Consider the following 20189-nt stretch of genomic DNA (forward strand, 5'->3'; position numbering starts at 1 on the left):
CAGATGGTAAATATTTGATGTTTTATAGGCCATATGGTCTCTGCTGCAACTACCCGACTCTGCTGTTTGGGTGCAAAAGCAGCCATAGACTAATCATAAATGAATAAAGATGGCTGTGTTACAATAAAACTTTATTTACAAAAGCAGGTGGCAGGCCATATTTGGCCCACAGGCCACAGTTCATTAATCTCTCATATACAGCAATAGGTTAATATGCCTCTTTACTCTCTTAAAATATAGGCTCCTTCTCCCCCAACACACTACTTTCTCATTATAATGTAGTCTGTCTGTTGAAGATGATATGATGAGTTATTTTTCCTATATAGTCTGGATTTTACTGACTGCATCCTCATGGCTAATTTAACATGTTCCTCTCTTCTGTATTGCCTTAGTTTGTCATTCATTCTAAGGGCCTTTGGGTTTGATTTGTTGACAAAAGAAACTACTTCGGAGATCACATGCCATTTTAACCAGGCATCTGATTCCAAAGCTCATGCTCTTAGCCACAATGATTTAGCTTACTCTTGGAGACTTCTGTTAAAAAGATCTAGCCTATGTGTGGCAAATGCCCTAGCGAACTTTCAACTTTGTTGCCTGTTGAGCTCACAGATAGAACTTTTTCTTAATAAGCATCAGCTTCAAAAAGTCATTCAGCAACATAGAAATATTTAGGTCAATAGTGTATTTTGGAGAATTTTACAGCTTGCTTCATCCATACCTAGTATTTGCATCAAAACACCAGTAAAGGAGAAACAGCACTAATTTAAAATAGAGCTCATTATCATGAATTTCTCATAAGTTCTTGTTAAACAATCCAAAATAAAAAGGGAAAAGCCGGTGCTGAGAGCCCCTAATCTCTATATTGTCCACTTGAGCAGTTTGCTACAAACTGCGATCCCTAATGGATTGACTGCTGACTGAGCCAGGCTTCCTAGATCTTAGATATGATCGAAATACGCATAATTTCAGAAAATAATATGGTTCTCCCCTTAACTGAAATAGGTCAGCTGTTTCTTGCTCAGAGCTATGACTACTTTTCTCTTCTTATTAAAAAATGCTTATTTTGTTGTTATGTTTTGCCCTGATATAGAATATTAGTTTACTTTGGGAAAAGTATGTACAAACTCATTCAAATTCAGAATGTTTAATTTGCATGTTCTATTTTTGTAAATGAATTGATTAGCTTTTATTTTATTTAACAAGTTAGTTAAACAGACATCTGAATAATAAAACTGCTCCCTGATGTAGGCAGCAAAGTTTTTGAGTTTTCTTCTGCTAATATGCTTTTCTTCCAATTCAAAAAAAATCTATTTTCATGTAGAAATTTCATCTACTTTGTAAACATTAGGTTTCTGAAGTATTTAATGTGAGTATGTATAGGATACTCTAAATTCAGATTTCACCCATCCTTATTATTCATTTTTAATAGCTTGGCTACTATACCCAAAAACATGCTGATTCGACAGAAGTATGAACTGTATCTAAGGAAAAAATATTTCTGTAAGGAAGCCATTAAACACTGAGGCTTCACTTTAAATCAATATAGTTCTTACACCCAGGGAGACTTTTTATTTTAGAATCTGTTTTACATTTTTAATTCTTAAATATTTTTCAACATAAAATATTTCACATGTGCAAAAATAATACATAGCATTTGAGTCTACATACTGTAAATTTTCAATGCTCATTAATAGTTTCTCACATTCACTTCAGATTCTGTATCTTTACAAGACATTTTAAAAGTAGGGACTATATTCGCAAATCTATGTGATATATCACATTAAAAGAAGAAAGCATAAGAACCATATGATCCTGTCAATAGATGCAGAAAAAGCATTTGACAAAATACAGCATCCTTTCTTAATAAAAACCCTCAAGAAAGTCGGGATAGAAGAAACATCTTAATATCATAAAGGCCATATATGAAAGGCCCACAGGTAACGTCATCCTCATTGGGGAAAACCTGAGAGCTTTCCCCCTGAGATCAGGAGCACGACAGAGATGTCCACTCCCACCACTGTTGTTTAACATAGTGTTGGAAGTCCTAGCCTCAGCAATCAGACAACAAAAACAAGATAAAAGGCATCCAAATTAGCAAAGAAGTCAAACTTTCACTCTTCACAGATGACAGGATACTCTACATGGAAAAACTGAAAGACTCCACCAAAAAACTGCTAGAGCTGATACATGAATTCAGCAGTTACAGGATATAAAATCAATGTACAGAAATCGGCTGCATTTCTATACACCGATAAATAAGCAACAGAAAGAGATTATCAAGGAATCGATCCAATTTACAATTACAACAGAAATCATAAAACACCTGGGAATAAACCTAACCAAAGAGGTAAAAGATCTGTGTCCTGAAAACTATAGAAAGCTTATGAAGGAAACTGAAGTAGACACAAAAATGTCAATACTACCCAAAGCAATCTACACATTTAATTCAATCCCTATCCTTATAACCCCAGCATTCTTCACAGAGCTAGAACAAACAATCCTAAAATTTGTATGGAGCCACCAAAGACCCTGAATAGCCAAAGCAATCCTGAAAAAGAAAACCAAAGCAGAAGGCATCACAATCCCAGACTTTAGCCTCTACTACAAAGCTGTAATCATCAAGACAGTATTCTATTGGTACAAAAACAGATACATAGATCAATGGAACAGAATAGAGAACCCAGAAATGGACCCAAAAATATATGGCCAACTAATCTATGACAAAGCAGGAAAGAGTATCCCATGGAAGAAGACAGTCTCTTTAGCAAATGGTGCTGGGAGAACTGGACAGCAACATGCAGAAAAATGAACCTGGACACTTTCTTTCACCATAGACAAAAATAAATTGAAAATGGATGAAAAACCTAAATATGTGACAGGAAACCATCAAAATCCTACAGGAGAAAACAGGCAGCAACCTCTTTGACCTTGGCTACAGCAACTTCTTACTTGATATGTGTCAGAGGCAAGGGGAACAAAAGCAGAAATGAACTATTGGGATCTCATCAAGATAAAAAGCTTCTGCATGGTGAAGGAAACAATCAAAACTAAAGGCAACCGATGGGAATGGGAGAAGGTATTTGCAAATGACATATTAGATAAAGGGTTAGTATCAAAAATATATAAAGAACTTACCAAATTCAATAGCCAAAAAAAAAAAAAAGCCACCACCAAATAATCCAGTGAAGAAACAAGCAGAAGACATGAATAGACACTTTTCAAAAGAACATATCCAGATGGCAAACAGATGCATAAAAAGATGCTCAACATCGCTCATCGTCAGGGAAATCCAAATCAAAACCAAAATGAAATACTACCTCACACCTGTCAGAATGGCTAAAATTAACAACTCAGGAAACAACAGATATTGGTGGGGATGTGGAGAAAGGGGAACCCTTCTGCAAACTGGTGCAGCCGCTCTGGAAAACACATAGAGGTTCCTCAAAAAATTAAAAATAGAACTACCCTACAACCCAGCAATTGCACTACTAGGAATTTATTCAAAGGATACAAAAATGCTGATTTGAAATGGCACATGAACACCAATGTTTATAACCATGCTATCAACAATAGCCAAATTATGGAAAGAGCCCAAATGGCCATCAACTGATGAATGGATTAAGATGTGGTGTATGTACCCATATATAGGTATATACATAATGGAATACTACTCATTGATGACAAAGAATGAAATCTTGCCATTTGCAACAACATGGATGGAACTAGAGGATATTATGCTAAGTGAAATAAGTCAGAGAAAGACAGATATCATATGATTTCACTCATATGTGAAATTTGAGAAATTCCAGATGAACATAAAGGAAGGCAAGAAAAAATAAGATAAAAACAGAGAGGGAAGCAAACCATAAGAGACTCTTAAATACAGAGAACAAACTGAGGGTTGATGGAGGTGGGGATGGTGGATGGGTTAAATGTGCGACAGGCATTAAGGAGGGCACTTTATGGGACGAGCATGGGGTGTCATATGTAAGAGATGAATCACTGGGTTCTACTCCAGAAACCAAGACTACAATATATGTTAACTAACTTAAGAATAAAGAAATAAAATAAAAAATAATAACTAACTAAATAAATAAAAGTAGGGATTTACTGAGTGTCTCATGTGGGGTGTGTATGTGTAAAATTTTTTGTATATATAATTTTCAAACTTGGCATATTTGGGTAGCTTTATTACTTCAATACTTTGTTTTTACTTCTAACTCAACATTACAGTTTTCAGAATTTATCACCGTTAATACATGAAAACCTGATTTATTCACTTTAACTGATAGAGAATATTCATATTTAATATACCACAGCCAGCCATCTTTTATAAATGGACACTGTTATTTCCAATTTTTAGTTATTATAAAAATGTTAAAATGAGTACAGATCTCCTTTGTCTAGTAGCCCTGTTTAATATCCTAGAAAATACACATCTTTAGTTTTACTCAGTGATAAATTCCATTTCCTCACATAATCACTACCACCTGATATTGTTGTTAATTTTTTTAGCTTATGTCAATATAATCAGTATGAAACATCCTATTGCTTTTTAAATTTGCATTTCCCTGTTACTGCTGAAGTTGAATATCATTCATGTCAATTTATTTTTCATGTTTCCTCTTCTATTACACTGCCTTTTCCTATTGTTAGCTCACTTTTCTATTGGATTGTTTATCTCCTTTTCCTGTGGGTGTGTACTGCATTATATAATCTTAGTATTCATCTTTTATTTATTATAAATTATACAGACTTTTGAGGGAAATATCATAAACCTATTCATCATGTCAAAAGCTGAAATACACCTTTATAAAGAATTTTCTTTCTTAGGTGAGTCACGTTCATAAACAATTCTCCTAGCATAATGAGGCCTCAGGAACTTGACAGCAAGTTTAGAGGAAGAAATAAAGCCCCTGGTACTAACTGGGAATATGCCACGGGGTAACAAAAAGGCTGATGACCAGGCCTATCTCCTCAAGTGGACCTCCTGGGATTTACTATCAGGAGGAAATTTTATCTATTCAATGTCCTTAGAAAGTTCCTATCTAGAGGCACCTGGGTGGCTCAGTTGGTTAAGTATATGACTTCGGCTCAGGTCATGATCCTGTGGTTTGGGAGTTCAAGCCCCTAATGGGGCTCGCTGCTGTCAGTGCAGAGCCCCCTTCAGATCCTCTGTCTCCCTCTCTGCCCCTCCCCTGCTCACTCTCTCTCTCTCTCAAAAATAAATAATAATAAAAAAAGTTAAGAAAAACTTCCTAGCCAAAGAATAACTTACATTAAAAAGACTCAGAATCTATGATACATGGCTCCTTGTATATTCTAAGCTCCTTCTATTCTAAGCTATAGAATTCTCTGGGTTATGAAATGGAGAAACTTACCAACTTAAAACTCCCTCCCTGTGAAAAACCCTGCAGAATCTCACTTGGGGGACCTCATCTGTCATTCAAGGATGGAGAGACACGTCTCAAACAAGGACCTTGGGAGCCAAACTGATGTCCCATATCCCTTTCTACTTCATCTGTGCCCTTTGATTATCTATCTCTTTAAAATTTTACTGAAGCTGATATTGAATAATATCTCTCTGATTCATAGAATTCAATTTGACAATTCAAGTGTAAGTTTCACAAGTGTTGGCAACTATTTTGCCAGGGCTAAGAATGATCCCCACTGAACCTCTACATTGTCTGCCTCTTGTCTTGCTTCTGCATTGTCTGCCCATCCTGTCTTACTTGACACTCTACAGAAACTGTTTTTTTCTATTGATTTAAGCTTCTTTATAAAATCTTATGTTTGCTACCTTCCTACTTCTCATCTCAAGGTGAGTGGTTGGCTAATAGGGCCCAGATTGGAGCTAGGTTTGAGTTAGTATTCTTTGACATTCATATAAAGTATGAACTAAACATCTATACTTCTTTTTTTTTTTTTTTAGTTTTTATTTAAATTACAGTTAGTTAGGGGCACCTGGGTGGCTTAATTAGTTAAGCTTCTGACTTCGGCTCAGGTCATGATCTCATCATGGTTTGTGAGTTCAGGGCCCTGTGCTGACAGCTCAGAGTTGGGACCCCGCTTTGGATTCTGTGACTCCCCTCTCTCTCTGCCCTCCTCCACTTGTGCACTGTCTCTCAAAAATAAACAAATATTAAAAAATAAAATAAAAATAAATACCAGTTAGTTAACATACAGTGTAATAGTAGTTTCTACTGTAGAATTTGGTGATTCAACACTCACATACAATACCTGGTTCTCATCACAAGGCCCTCCTTAATCCCCATCACCTGTTTAACTCCCACCCCCACCCCCCTACCCCCACTGTCCACCTCCTCTCTGGTAACGATCAGTTCTTTCTCCATAGTTAAGGGTCTGCTTCTTGGATTTCCTTTTTTTTCTCCTCCTATGTTCATTTGTTGTTGTTGTTGTTTTTTCTTAAATTCCACGATATGGGTGAAATCATATGGTATTTGTCTTTCTCTGACTTATTTCACTTAGCACAATATTCACTAGCTCCATCAATGTTCTTGCAAATGGCAAGGTTTCATTCTTTTTGATGGCTGAATAATATTCCATTGTATGGATGTATACCACATCTTCCTTATCCATTCATCAGTCTATGGACATTTGGGATCTTTCCACAAATATAGACACATAGATCAATGGAACAGAGTAGAAAACCCAGAAATTAACTCACAACTATATGGTCAATTAATCTTTGACAATGTAGAGAAGAATACCCAGTGGAAAAAAGTCTCTTCAACAAATGGTGTTGGGAAAACTGGACAGAAACATGCAAAAGAATGAAACTGGACCACTTCCTTACACCATACACAAAAATCAATTCAAAATGGATGAAAGACTTAAATGAGAGACAATGTTTTCTAGAGGAGAACACAGGCAGTAAGCTCTTTGACACTGGCTATAGCAACTTCTTAATAGATATGTTTCCTGAGGCAACAGAAACAAAAACAAAAATAAATTATTGGGACTTCATCAAAATAAAACACTTCTGCACAGCAAAGGAAACAATCAGCAAAACTAAAAGGCAACCTAAGGAATGACATATTTGCAAAAGACATATTGGATAAAAGGTTAGTATGCAAAATATATAAGGAACTTATACAATTCAACACCCAAAAACAAATAATCCAGTTAAAAAATGGGCAGTAGATGTGAATACTTTTCCAAAGAAGACATACAGATGGCAAAGACCCATGAAAAGGTGCTCAACATCACTTATCATCAGAGAAATATAAATAAAGAACTACAATGAGATATCACCGCCCACCAGTCAGAATGGCTAAAGTTAACAACACAAGGAACAACAGGTGTTGGCAAGGATTCAGAGAAAGGGGAACACTCTTACCATGTTGGTAGGAATGAAAACTGGTACAGCCATTGTGGAAAAACAGTATGGAGGTTCTTCAAAAAGTTAAAAATAGAACTATCTTACTATCTAGCAATTGTACTACTAGGTATTTACCCAAGGAAATTTACGTACCCACGGAATACAAAAAATATAATTTCAAGGGACACATGCATGCTGATGTTTACAGCAGCATTAGCAACAATAGTTGTGCTTGTTTTTCCATGTCACCTTTCCACATAAACACTCTACTTTTGTTAAAATTTAAAAATAAAATATTTTGGGGCACCTGGGTGGCTCAGTCGGTTAAGCTAGGGTCATGATCTCACGGTTCGTGAGTTCAAGCCCCACATCCAGCTCTGTGCTGACAGCTCAGAGCCTGGAGCCTGCTTCAGATTCTGTGTCTCCCTCTCTCTTTGCCCCTCACATGCTCATGCTCTGTTTCTCACTGTCTCTCAATAATAAATAAACGTTAAAAAATTAAAAATAAAAATAAAATATATTGATAAGTCAGCTTTCAGCAGTATAAAATTTTAGTAATGACTGACCAGAAGGCTAATTCTATGAAATTTAGTAAAGGCTAATTCTATGAAATTCACAAAACATCTAGATATCCAGATAAACCGGTAAACTTATTAACACAATTCTTATAAACAAAGCAGAAAATTTACTAGAACCATGTCTGTTGCTTTTGATGGAGATATTTACCCCATGGATGCTTTGTAACTGTTTGTTTACTGACTGGCTTTTCCTAGATGACAGCTGCTTGAAGAGGAAAAAAGTCATTCAAAGGAGTTGTTCACAAAGCTCTCCAACACAAGGTCCCAATGGCATAATGATTGAAAAATGAAAATCAATATCTTGATTTTGTTCTCAGTTTTGAAAAGCCAAACAATTCAGGCCCTTAGAAACTCAATATGTCAGCAGTCTACGGAATCCTACAGAAGCCACTTTTTAAAAGTCATTTTCAAAATAAATATAAACCAAGGTAATTGTGTTGCAAGATGGTAAATCTACAATAACCGTGATGAGAAAATTCTGTCACTCCAAACAAATAAAAACTCTTAATTCTAATCCGTTGATAAAGAAAATACTCCAAACAGGTGTATACAAAATACACATCTCTCAAGATATTAGGAAAGTGTTATCCTTAGCATCATATAAATGATTTTTTCAAGACCCAAGAAAACTGCATTTAAATAAGCACAGCTATGGAAAAGGATGATAAGATAGAGGATACAAACCTGCTTTCTCAAACATCCGGTTCAGTTGATTATGGAAGAATATATTAAAACCGACACAAATATATTATCTACTATAATTTTACTTATATAAGAAATAACTGGAACAATATACATATGAGTTGCAGAGGACATATTAAAATATAAAACAATGTCAGTTAAATATAAGGAATTAAGGTGGTCAGTCAGTAACAGAAAATATTGCATAGTTCATCTTCCAGACTCTGGAGTCAGACTTCCTGAGTCCAATAACCTGGTGCTGTGCTTACCGTGACCGTGGACTGGTTACTTAAAGCCTCTAGTCCTAATTGTTTTGTAAAATGGCAGCAATACTACTTAACAGTGTAGTTGGGAGAATTAAGTGACATAACCAAAAAATCAAAATTAGTAAATATCTACTGTAAACAAATAAAAAAAATATGTAAAAGCCTTGGAGAAGTTGAAAATGTTTACAACAGTGTTTGCCACATAAAGCTGTATTACCTATGGCAAAAATGATGAGATTTCTCACTTATTTTTATAAAATAGGATCCCTCCTGCATCGTTAGAGATTGAATCAGATCCATATGTATTACATTATTGTACTATATGTTCTTTTTGACTTAGTGATTATTTACAAAGCTTTCCATCATTAAAAACTGTTTTTCTGAAACTCCACATATGAGCAAAATCATATGGTATTTGTCTTTCTCTGACTGACTTATTTTGCTTAGCATAATACACTCTATCTAGCTTCACCCACATTGTTGCAAATGGCAAGATTTCATTCTTGAAATGAAAGATTTGATGGCTGAGTAATAATATTCCATTGTATATACACACCACATCTCCTTTATCAATTCTGAATTCTACTCCTGAAACCAATATTGCACTGTATGTCAATTACAAGTTAAATACAAATGTAAAAAACCCTGTTTTCATACAGTTCTTGATGACATGTTAGCATTCATTATGATATGAACAAAAAATAGTCTTTAAAGTGAGCTAAAAAAAACAGTATAAAATCAGTAAGAAAAATTATATCATTATATTTATTTGGGGTTCAGATAAAAAATACTTAGATTTCAAAGCATATATTTTAAGTGAGGTATAATTCACACACAATGGAATGCCCAGATTGTCAGTGTACATTTGGATAAATAGTTACAATTGCATACACTCATAAACACACACCCCAACCCTGTTTGCCCCTTTCCAGTCTCTCCCAGACCCACTCCCTAAGTCAACCACTACTGCAGTATCTTTCACCATACATTAGTTTTGCCTAATTTTAGAACTTCATAGAAATTTAATTATATCATGTATATTCTTTTGCGTCTGGCTTATTTTTCTTAGCCTAGTATTTTTCAGGTTCATCCATGCTGTTGTATGTATCATTGATTCAATACATTTTACAGTTAGATCTACTGAAAAGGTAGAAGATAACTTGCTTATTGATTCTCCTGTCAATGGAGATATGAGTTACTTCCAGATTGATACTCAAAATTAAAAATGCTATGTACATTCCTGAACAGCTGTTTATGTCAACATAGTTGTTGAATTGCTCAGCCATATGGTAAGTGTATAATTAACTTTCTGAGAAACTGCCAGTCTGCTTTACGTTCCCAGTAGCAATTTATGAGCTCCTACAACCCCACCAAAATTTAGTATTAGTCTTTGTAATTTTAGCCATTCTGGCCAGTGTTCGTTCAGTGCATTTCTCTGATGACTGATGATATTGTGTGTTATTCGTGTATTTATTGGCCATTAGAATATCTTCTGTGTTCAAATCTTTTGCTTATTCAGTTGTTTTTGGTCCATACTTTCTCAATTGGATTACCTTAGCTATGTCTAAAATTCATTAACCATATGTGGGTGGTTCTATTTCAATATTATCTATTTGGTAGCTTTCTGTAAACTAAGATTTTCTATATTCCTGATCATGTTGACTGTAAATATAATTCTACTTCGTCCTTCCTAAAAGTACATTAGCCTAATTGAAATGGCTGGGATCTCTAGCACAGTGCTACATAGAAGTGATGAGAGAGACTATCCATACCTGATTTACAGTTTTGGGAGAAAAACATTCAGTCTTTTTTGCCACTGGGTATTTCTGGAGGTTTCTCATAGAAAAAAACTTTGATCATGTTTAGAAATTTTCCTTCTATTCTTATGTTTTGTTTTTGTTTTTGTTTTTTTAAGTCATGAAAGGGTGGTGAATTTTGCGAGATGCCTTTTCTGCATATACTGAGATCACATGAATTTTCTTGGTAAGTCTGTTAATACTGTGGATTATATTCATTGTTTTATGAATGTGAAAACAACATTTCATTCCTGGGATAAATCCCACTTGATCATCATGTATTATTCTTTTTATATGTTGCTGGATTCTGTTTACTAATATGCAGTAAGGCTTTTACTTCTATGAATATAGAAGATACTGGTCTGAGTTTGTGTTTTTCTTGTGATGTCTTTGTTTTTGATACTGAGGCAATGCTGATCTCATAATGAGTTAGGAAATCTTCCCTATTCTCTCTTGTAAAAAGTTTGTGTAAGAGTGCTATTATTTCTTCTTCAAATGTATGATGGCAGAATACATTTGGCACTAGAGTTGTATTTGTGGCAAGGTTTATAATTTTAAATACAATATTTAATTAGAATAGGGTAATTTATGTTTTCTACTACCAGTTTTGGGAATTTTAATCTTTCAAGGAATGTGTATGTTAGCCTAAATTATTGATTACTGGCAAAGATTTTTTTCATATTTATACTGACCTGTTATGTTTTTAATAGCTTTATCAATATATACTGCTCTTATTTTTATATTTAAATTTCCTGTTTTTCCCCTTATTAGTCACGTTTTCTTCTAACATATTTATAAGAGCTGTTGGGACCTGTATGCTAATTCTAATATTTCTGTCCTTTCTGGTTCTATTTCAATTAACTGATCTTTTTTTCTCATGGCTGTGGGTTATACATTCTTCTTCACATGTTTAAATTTCTGAATGGATGCTAGACATTAATGATATCATGTTGTCGACTAGCTGTGAATCAGCAAGATCCTTTTCAAAGTTTGTTTCTAAGCTTTGTTAGAATCATTCTACCATAGCTTTTATCCTACGGCTATACATTACCATATGGTTAAGTTGTAAACTTTTTCTACTCAACGCCCAGAGTATTAAATAAGGTCTTGCCATTATGGCTGGATAGAATGTGGATGGTCCCAACCACTTGTGCATTGTTCAGTTCACAGCTTCTTGGCAGTAGTTCTTTTCTCAGCAGTTTTTCCTTCTTTGGCCTTGTGGAATGTCTTCCTGCACAGGTGCAACTTAGTAGTCAACGAATAATCAAGAAAGCCTCTATGTAAATTTCTCAAGCTCTTCTTCACAATTTTCTTCTCTCCATGACCATGACCCAGAAATAATACCTACATCAGTACTCCTGAACAGTTCTACTCCATACTGGGCTAAAACTTATAAACCGTGAGCTCATGACCCGAGCCAAAGTTGGACAGTTAACCAACTGAGCCACCCAGAAGTCCCTCACATTCTTTTTTAGAACCTCCAAGAAACTATATTTGTTTTAAATAATTAGGTATTTTGATAGCTATGCTTTTCAAAAAAAAGAGATATGCTTTTTAAAAAAATCATCTTAATATGCAAGGCTGGGGGGCAAATCACCAGTTAAGAGTCGCATGCAGTTAAGACTAAATAAATGAAGAATGTGAATATCATAAAATACTATTGAGTCACTAAAAATCACATTACCTTAGGCAATCAAAATCATGAACAGTGCTAATGATACACTTTTACACAAGAAAGCAGAATACAAAACTATGTGCTGTATGATACAAATATTTTGGGGACCAAAAACTCTTAAGAGTTAAAAAGAAAACTGGAAAGACATAAAATGTGTAGTGTGGTATTAACATTAATATTTTTACTTATGGATTTTCTGCATAATCCACATTATATGAAATAAATATATATTACTGTATATTTGACAACAATTTTATTTTATTTTACATTTATTTTGAGAGACACAGAGAGAGAGAGAGAAAGAAAGAGAGAGAGAGAGAGAGAGAGAGAGAGAGAGAGAGAGAGAGAGAGAGAAAACGTGTTCACATGAGCATGGGTAGAGCAGAAAGAGAGGGAGAGAGAGAATCCCAAGCAGGCTCCATTCTAAGCCCCAACATGGGGCTCGATCTCATGAATCTCAAGATCATGACCTGAGCTGAAATCAAGAGTTGGACACTCAACTGACGAGCCACCCAGAGGCTCCTGACAAATATTTTAAACCATTTAAGTCTGACATTTAACAGCCATCTAACATACACATTGAAATAAAGCTTGTCTTCTTTTCTTTGTTCATATATTCTTTCCCATTCCACCTTACTTTTCTCTGAGACCCTGTTCTCTTTCTGATTTCATGATTGCCATATATTTGTGGTATTTCCCAAATTTTTAGGTATGCCCTTTTCCTTTCTTTCAAATTTTAATTTCATATTTCCCTGCGCCTACATTTAGATTAATTCAGTTTTTCCTCAAATTCAATATATCTAAACTAAACTTATTCTCTTCACGAGTAAACATTCCTTCCTGATTACCTAATTCTTCTCAACAACATCATTTTTCTTATCTCTTAGTTTTACAGTATTAACTTTTCCAGTGATTCTCCTCTCTCCTTCACATTAAATTTCTCCTCAAGTCCCTTTGGATAACACCACTTATATACAATGGTTATCTCTTTTGCTGCTTGTGGAAGCTTTATTGTATTGACAGTCCCAAATAAATGGCTTCCCTCTATTCACACCCTTTGCCCTGTGTTCTGTGTTCTGCCCTGTGTCCTACTCTGATTCCATCTCTTAAAAGAATATTACTGAATCTCTGAACCTTATATATGGACTTATATACTGGACTGACTATATCAGTAGCCATTCTGTCATCTTTTTAGAGTAACAAAGCTGAAAAAGCATAAACTACATTATCTTTTTTAGTTTAATTATAATAGACAAACAATGGTATATTAATTTCAGATAAACAAGACAGTGATTTGATGTTTTTTTTTCATTAGGAAATGATCATCATGACAGGTCTAGTTACCATCTATTACTACATAAAATTTATCATATTATTGACTATATTCTCTATGTTATACATTACATTCCCATGACAAATTTATTTCATAACTGGAAGTTTGTACCTCTTAGTCCCCTTCACCCATTTTTTCTGTCCTCTCACCTCCCTTCATTCTGGTAACCGCCAGTTCTCTAAGAGTCTGTTTTTGTTTTGTTTGTCCATTAGTTTTGTTTTAGGTTCCATATATAAGTTAAATCATACTTATATGATTTTATCTGTCTCATTTGTTTCACTTAGCATGATACCTTCTACCACCCTCCCTGTTGTCACGAATGGCAAGATTTCATTCTTTTATTTTTTCCCGCTGAGCAATATTCCGCTGTGTGTGCTGTGTGTGTATACCAGCTCTTCCTTATCAATTCATTTATCAATTGACACATATGTGGTTTTCATATCTTGGCTATTGTAAATAATGCTGCAATTAACACAGGGATATATATATCTTTTCAAATTAGTGTTATCATTTTGTTCAAATAAATAGAAGTGACACTGCTATTCATACGGTAATTCTATTTTTAATTTTTTGAAGACCCTTGATACTTCTATCCATAGGCGTTGCACCAACTTATATTCTTACCATCAGTACGAGAGAGTCCCCTGCTTATATTCTCAGCAACACCTGTTATTTCTTATCTTTTTGATACCAGCCATTCTGATAGGTGTGAGGTGATATCTCACTGTGGTTTTGATTTGCATTTCCCCAATGATTAGTAATGCTGAGTTTCTTTTCATGTTGTTGTTGGCTATCTGTATGCCTTTTTTGCAAAAATGTTTATTCAGATCCTATGCCCATTTTTAAGTGAGTATTTTATTGTTGTTATTGAGTTGTGGGAGTTCTTTTGATATTAACACCTTAGCCAATATATCATCTACAAGTATCTTTTCCCATTCAGTAGGTTGTTTTTTCATTTTGTTAATGGTTTCTTTCACTGTGCACAAGCTTTTTGTTTGATGTCGTACCATTTATTTTTTCTTTTATCGTGCATGAGGAGACATATCCAAGAGAAAACTTCTTAGACTGATGTCAAAGCAGAAATACGTATATTTTCTTTTAGAAGCTTATTTTTTCAGGTCTTACATTTAAGTCTTTAAACCATTTTGAGCTTATTTTTGTGTATGGTGTAAGAAAGAGGTCTAGTTTCATTTTTATTAATTTATTTATTTTTGAGAGGGAGAGTGAGCACAAGCTGGGGAGGGGCAGAGTGAAAGGAGACAGAGAATCCCAAGCAGGCTCTGTGTCGTTAGCATAGAGTCCAATACGGAACTCAAACTCATGAACTGTGAGATCATGACCTGAGCCAAAATCGAGTCTGACGCTTAACTGACTGACCCACACAGGAGCCCCTAGCTTCATTATTTTGCATGTAGTTGTCCAGTTTTCTCAACACCATTTATTGAAGAGACTGTCTTTTCCCCATTGCATATTCTTGTCTCCTTTGTGGTAGATTAATTGATCATATAAGTGTGAGTTTATTTCTGGGCTCCCTATCCTGTTCCATTGATCTATGTGTTGCTTTTTATATAAGTACTATAACTATTTTGATTATTATAGCTTTGTTAGTACAGTTTGAAATCTGGGAGTGTGACACCTTCACATATTTTTATTTCTTGAGACTGCTTTGGCCTTTTGGGGGTCTTTTGTGGTTCCATACAAATTTTATGATTACTTATTCTAGTTCTGTGAAAAAATTAATTAGAATTCTGATAGGGATTCCATTGAGTCTACAGTTTGCTTTGAGTAGTATGGATATTTTAACAATATTAGTTCTTCTAACCTATGGACACAATATATCTTTCCATTTATTTCTGTCACTTTCACTTTCTTTCACCAGTGACTTTCTTATATTTTCAGTGTACTGGTCTTTCACCTCCTCGGTTAAATTTACTCCTTGATATTGTATTCTTTTTTTTTTTTATTTTTTTTAACGTTTATTCATTTTTGAGACAGACAGAGACAGAGCATGAATGGGGGAAGGTCAGAGAGAGAGAAGGAGACACAGAATCTGAAACAGGCTCCAGGCTCTGAGCTGTCAGCACAGAGCCCGGCGAGGGGCTCGAACTCACGGACCGCGATATCATGACCTGAGCCGAAGTCGGACGCCCAACCGACTGAGCCACCCAGGCGCCCCTATATTGTATTCTTTTTGATGCAATTTTTAAATGAGATTTTTTTCTTAATTTCTCTCTCTGATACTTCATTATAATTATATAGAAACATAGCAGATTTTTGTTTATTGATTTTGTATCCTACAACTTTACTGAATTCATTCTAATAGTTTTTTGGCAGAGTCTTTAGGGTTTTCTATCTATAGTATCATGTCATCTGCAAATAGCAACAGTTTTACTTCTCCAGCTCTAAGTTGGATGTATTTTATTTCTTTTCTTGCCTAATTGCTAGAGATATAACATCCTACAGTATGTTGAAAGAAGTGAATAATGGGTATCCTTGTTCCTGATCTTAGAGGAATAGCTTAATAGCTTTCAGCTTTTCACCTTTAGGTATGTTAGCTATGGTTTGTCATACATGGCCTTTATTATGTTGCAATGCATTCCCTCTGCACCTACCTTTGTTGAAAGTTTTTAATCATAAATGATGATGAATTTTGTCAAATGCTTTTTCTGCATCTATTGAGATGATACGATTTTTATACTTTGTTAATGTGGTGTATCCCATTGATTGATTTGTGGATATTACACCATCCTTGCATCCCTGGAATGAATCCCAGTTGGCCATGGAGTATGATATTTTTAATGTATTGTTGAGTTTGGTTTGCTAGCATTTGTTGAGGATTTTTGCATCTATGTTCATTAGGAATATTGGCCTGTAATTTTCTTTTTCGTGTGTCTTTGTGGTTTTGGTATCAGGGTAATGCTGGCCTTGTAAAATGGGTTTAGAAGTGTTCCATCTTCCTCAATTTTTGTAATAATTTGAGAATATGTATTAACTCTTCCTTAAATGTTTGGTAGAATTCACCTGTGAAGCTATCTGGTCCTAGACTTTTGTTTGTTGAGAGCTCTGATGACTATTTTCTTTTTGTTACTAGCAATTGGTCTGTTCAGATATTCTGTTTCTTCATGATTTAGTCTTGGAAGATTGTATGTTTCTAGGAATTTAGGCATTTCTTCTAGTTTGTGTAAATTGTTGGTATATAACTGTTCATAGTATTATCTTATGACCCTTTGTATTTCTGTGGTACTGGTTGTAATTTCTCTTCTGTCTGTTTTTATTTATTTGAGCTCTCGCTCTTTTTTTCTTGATGAATCTGGGTTAAGGTTTGCTAATTTTATCTTTTAAAAAATGAACTCTTAGTTTTATTGATGTTTTCTCTTGTGTTTTCTTTTGTATCTATTTAATTTATTTCTATTTTTATTTTTATTATTCCCTTCCTTCTACTGACTTTGGGCTTTTTTGGTTGTTTGGTTCTTCTTTTTCTAGTTCCTTTAGCTGTAACGTTAACATTGCTTTTTGAGATTTTTTTTTCATTTCTTGAGGTAGGCCTGTATCATTATGAACTTGCCTCTTAAAACTGTCCTAAATATTTTAGAGCATTGCGTCCTCATTTTCATTTGTCTCTATGTACTTTATTTCCTCTTAATTTCTTCATTGACACATTGGTTATTTAGTAGTATGTTGTTTAACATCCACAGGTGTGTTTTTTCACCTTTTACTTATAATTGATTTCATTTCATACTGTTTTGGTAAAAAAAAAAAAAGATGTTTGATATAACTTCAATCTTCTTAAATTTATTAAGATTTGTTTTGTGGCCTAACCTGTGATCTGTCCTGGAGAATGCTCCATGAGCACCTGAAAATAATGTGTTTTGGATGGTGTGTTCTGTATATGTCTATTAAGTCCATCTGGTCCAAACTGTCATTTAGATCCTCTGCCTCCTGATTAATTTTCTGTCTGTATGATCTATCCACTGAAGTAAGTGCTCTCTTAAATTTCTCTATTATTATTGTTGTGCTACTATGAATTTCTCCCTTCATGTTTCTTAATATTTGATTTATATATTTAGTGCTCCTTTGTTGAGTGCATGGGTATTCACAATTCTTAAATCCTTTTTTGGATTAATCCTTCTGTCATTATGCAATGCCCTTGTTTGCCATTTTATCTGATATACGTATTTCTAGCCCAGATTTTTTAAAATTTAAATTCAAGTTAGTTAAAATACAGTATAGTCTTGGCTTCAGGAATAGAACCCAGTGATTCATCTCTGACATATGACACCCAGTGTTCATCCCATAAAGTGCCCTCTTTAATGTCCATCACCCATTTAACCTATATCTCCACCCTCTACCCCCACCCCATCAACCCTCAGTTTGTTCTGTATTTAAGAGTCTTTTATGGTTTGCCTCCTGCTCTGTTTTTATCTTGTTTTTTTTTCCCTTCCCCTATGTTATCTTTTATGTTTCTTAAATTCCACAAATGAATGAAATCATATGTCCATTTGCATGGAATATCTTTTTCCATTCCTTCACTTTCAGTCATGATGTCTCTAGGTCTGAAGTGGGTCTCTTTCAGGAAGCATATAAATGGGTTTATTATTTTTTTTCTTTATCCATTCAATCATCTTATGTTTTTTTTATTGCTGCATGTAGTCCATTTACATCATTTGCATTTAAAGTAATTATTAATAAGTATACACTTATTGCCATTCTCCTAATTGCTTTCTGGTTGTTTTTGTAGTTCTCTGTTCCTTTCTTCTTCTCTTGCTCTTTCCTTGTGGTTTGATTATGTTTTTAGTGTTACACTGGAATTCCTTTCTCTTTATTCTTTGTGTATCTATTACATGTTTTTGGTTTGTGGTTACTATAAGGTTCATATAGAACATCCTAAGTATACTTCAGTCTAATTTGATGGTAACTTAACTTTGAACACATTGTAAAAGCACTACATTTTTTACCCTTCTCCCCACATTTTATGTATTTGACATATTTGACATATTTTTTATTTTGTATATCCCTTAACTAATTATTGTAGATATACCTGGCTTAACTCCTTTTGTCTTTTAACCTTCATAGTAGCTTTATAAGTGATTAATTTACTACCTTTACCATGTTTTCTTTTACCAGTGAAATTTTTTATCCCATAATTTTGTTCTTCTGTCTTTTTCCACTTAAATAAGTACACTTAACATTTTTTGTAAGGCTGGTTTAGTGATAATAAACTCCTTTAACTTTTGTATGGGAAACGACTTATGTTTCCTTTAATTCTGAATGATAGCCTTGCTGGGTAGAATATTATTTGTTGTAGTGTTTTTCCTTTCAGTACTTTGAATAATATATCATGCCACTCTCTTCTGGGCTACAAAATTTCTGCTGTAACATAAGCTGATAGTCTTACGGGTGTTTCCTTGTATGTAACTAGTTGCTTTTCTCTAGCTGCATTTAATATTTTTATCTTTGATTTTTCACATTTTAATTATTAATGTCTTGGTGTAGACCTCTTTGACTTCATCTTTATTAGGATTCTCTATGCTTCCTGGATCTGAGTATCTGTTTCCTTCCACAGGTTAGGGAAGTTTTCAGCTTCAAATAATTTTTCTGGCCCTTTTTCTCTCTCTTATTCTGGAATCCCTACAATGTGAGTGTTATACATTTGATGGTATTCCAGAAGTCCCTTAACTTACCCTCATTTTTAAAATTATTTTTTCATTTTGTTGTTCAGTTTGTATGATTTATACTACTCTGTCTTTCAGATTGCTGATCCATTGTTTTGCATCCTCTAATCTGCTGTTGATTCCATCTAGTGTATTTTTCATTTCAGTTATTGCATTTTTCAGCCCTGATTGGTTCCTTTTTATATTGTTTGTCTCTTTGTTAAAGCTTTCACTGTGTTTATCCATTCTTCCCCCAAGTTCAGTGAGCACCTTTGTGACTATTACTTTGAACTCTTTATAAAATGGAGACTGCTTATGTTAATTTTACTTAGTTTTTTCCCCTGAGGTTTTGTTTTGTTCTTTCATTTGGAACATATTCCTCTGTTTCCTCATTTTACTTGGCTCTCTGCATTTGTTTCTATGTTTTAGGTAGTCAGCTATATTTCCTGGTTTTGAAAGTACTGTACTGATGTTGAAGGCATTCTTTGGGGCACAGAAATGCAATACTTCCTGTTCTTCAGAATAAGGCACTCCAGTGGGTGTCGTCTGTGTGGACTGTGTGTGGTCCCCAGTGGCTGGTTAAGAGTCCCAGCTGCAGCTGCTGTGGGCATACTGATGGGTGGGTTTAGTTCTTGGTGTTGCTGGCTGGGAGGCCTGGTGGCAAGTGTTGTGGATTTGTTGTTGGGTAGGGCTCTTCCTTCCCTCTCTGAGGCAGAAGCTGCTTTGAAGGAGTCCTGATCCTGGATAAGGCTGCCCACCATGTATGGCAGGGTGGGAGCCACATTGGAAGGGCAGCTGCCAGGGTAGGTGGGTTTGGTCAGGGCAGCCACAGAACACCAGGGTGGGTCACACAGTGCTATCAAGGTT

At 34.7% G+C, this 20189-nt stretch overlaps 1 protein-coding gene across 2 annotated transcripts in view; it reads right to left on the reverse strand.

The window, feature by feature from the left end:
- Window positions 1–20189, reverse strand: part of MEI4 (meiotic double-stranded break formation protein 4) — a 206581-nt gene that overhangs the window by 48336 nt on the left and 138056 nt on the right. The gene's annotated exons all lie outside the window — the stretch shown is intronic.

Source organism: Acinonyx jubatus, chromosome B2 (assembly GCF_027475565.1).
Source record: "Acinonyx jubatus isolate Ajub_Pintada_27869175 chromosome B2, VMU_Ajub_asm_v1.0, whole genome shotgun sequence".
Classification (NCBI taxonomy): Eukaryota; Metazoa; Chordata; class Mammalia; order Carnivora; family Felidae; genus Acinonyx; species Acinonyx jubatus.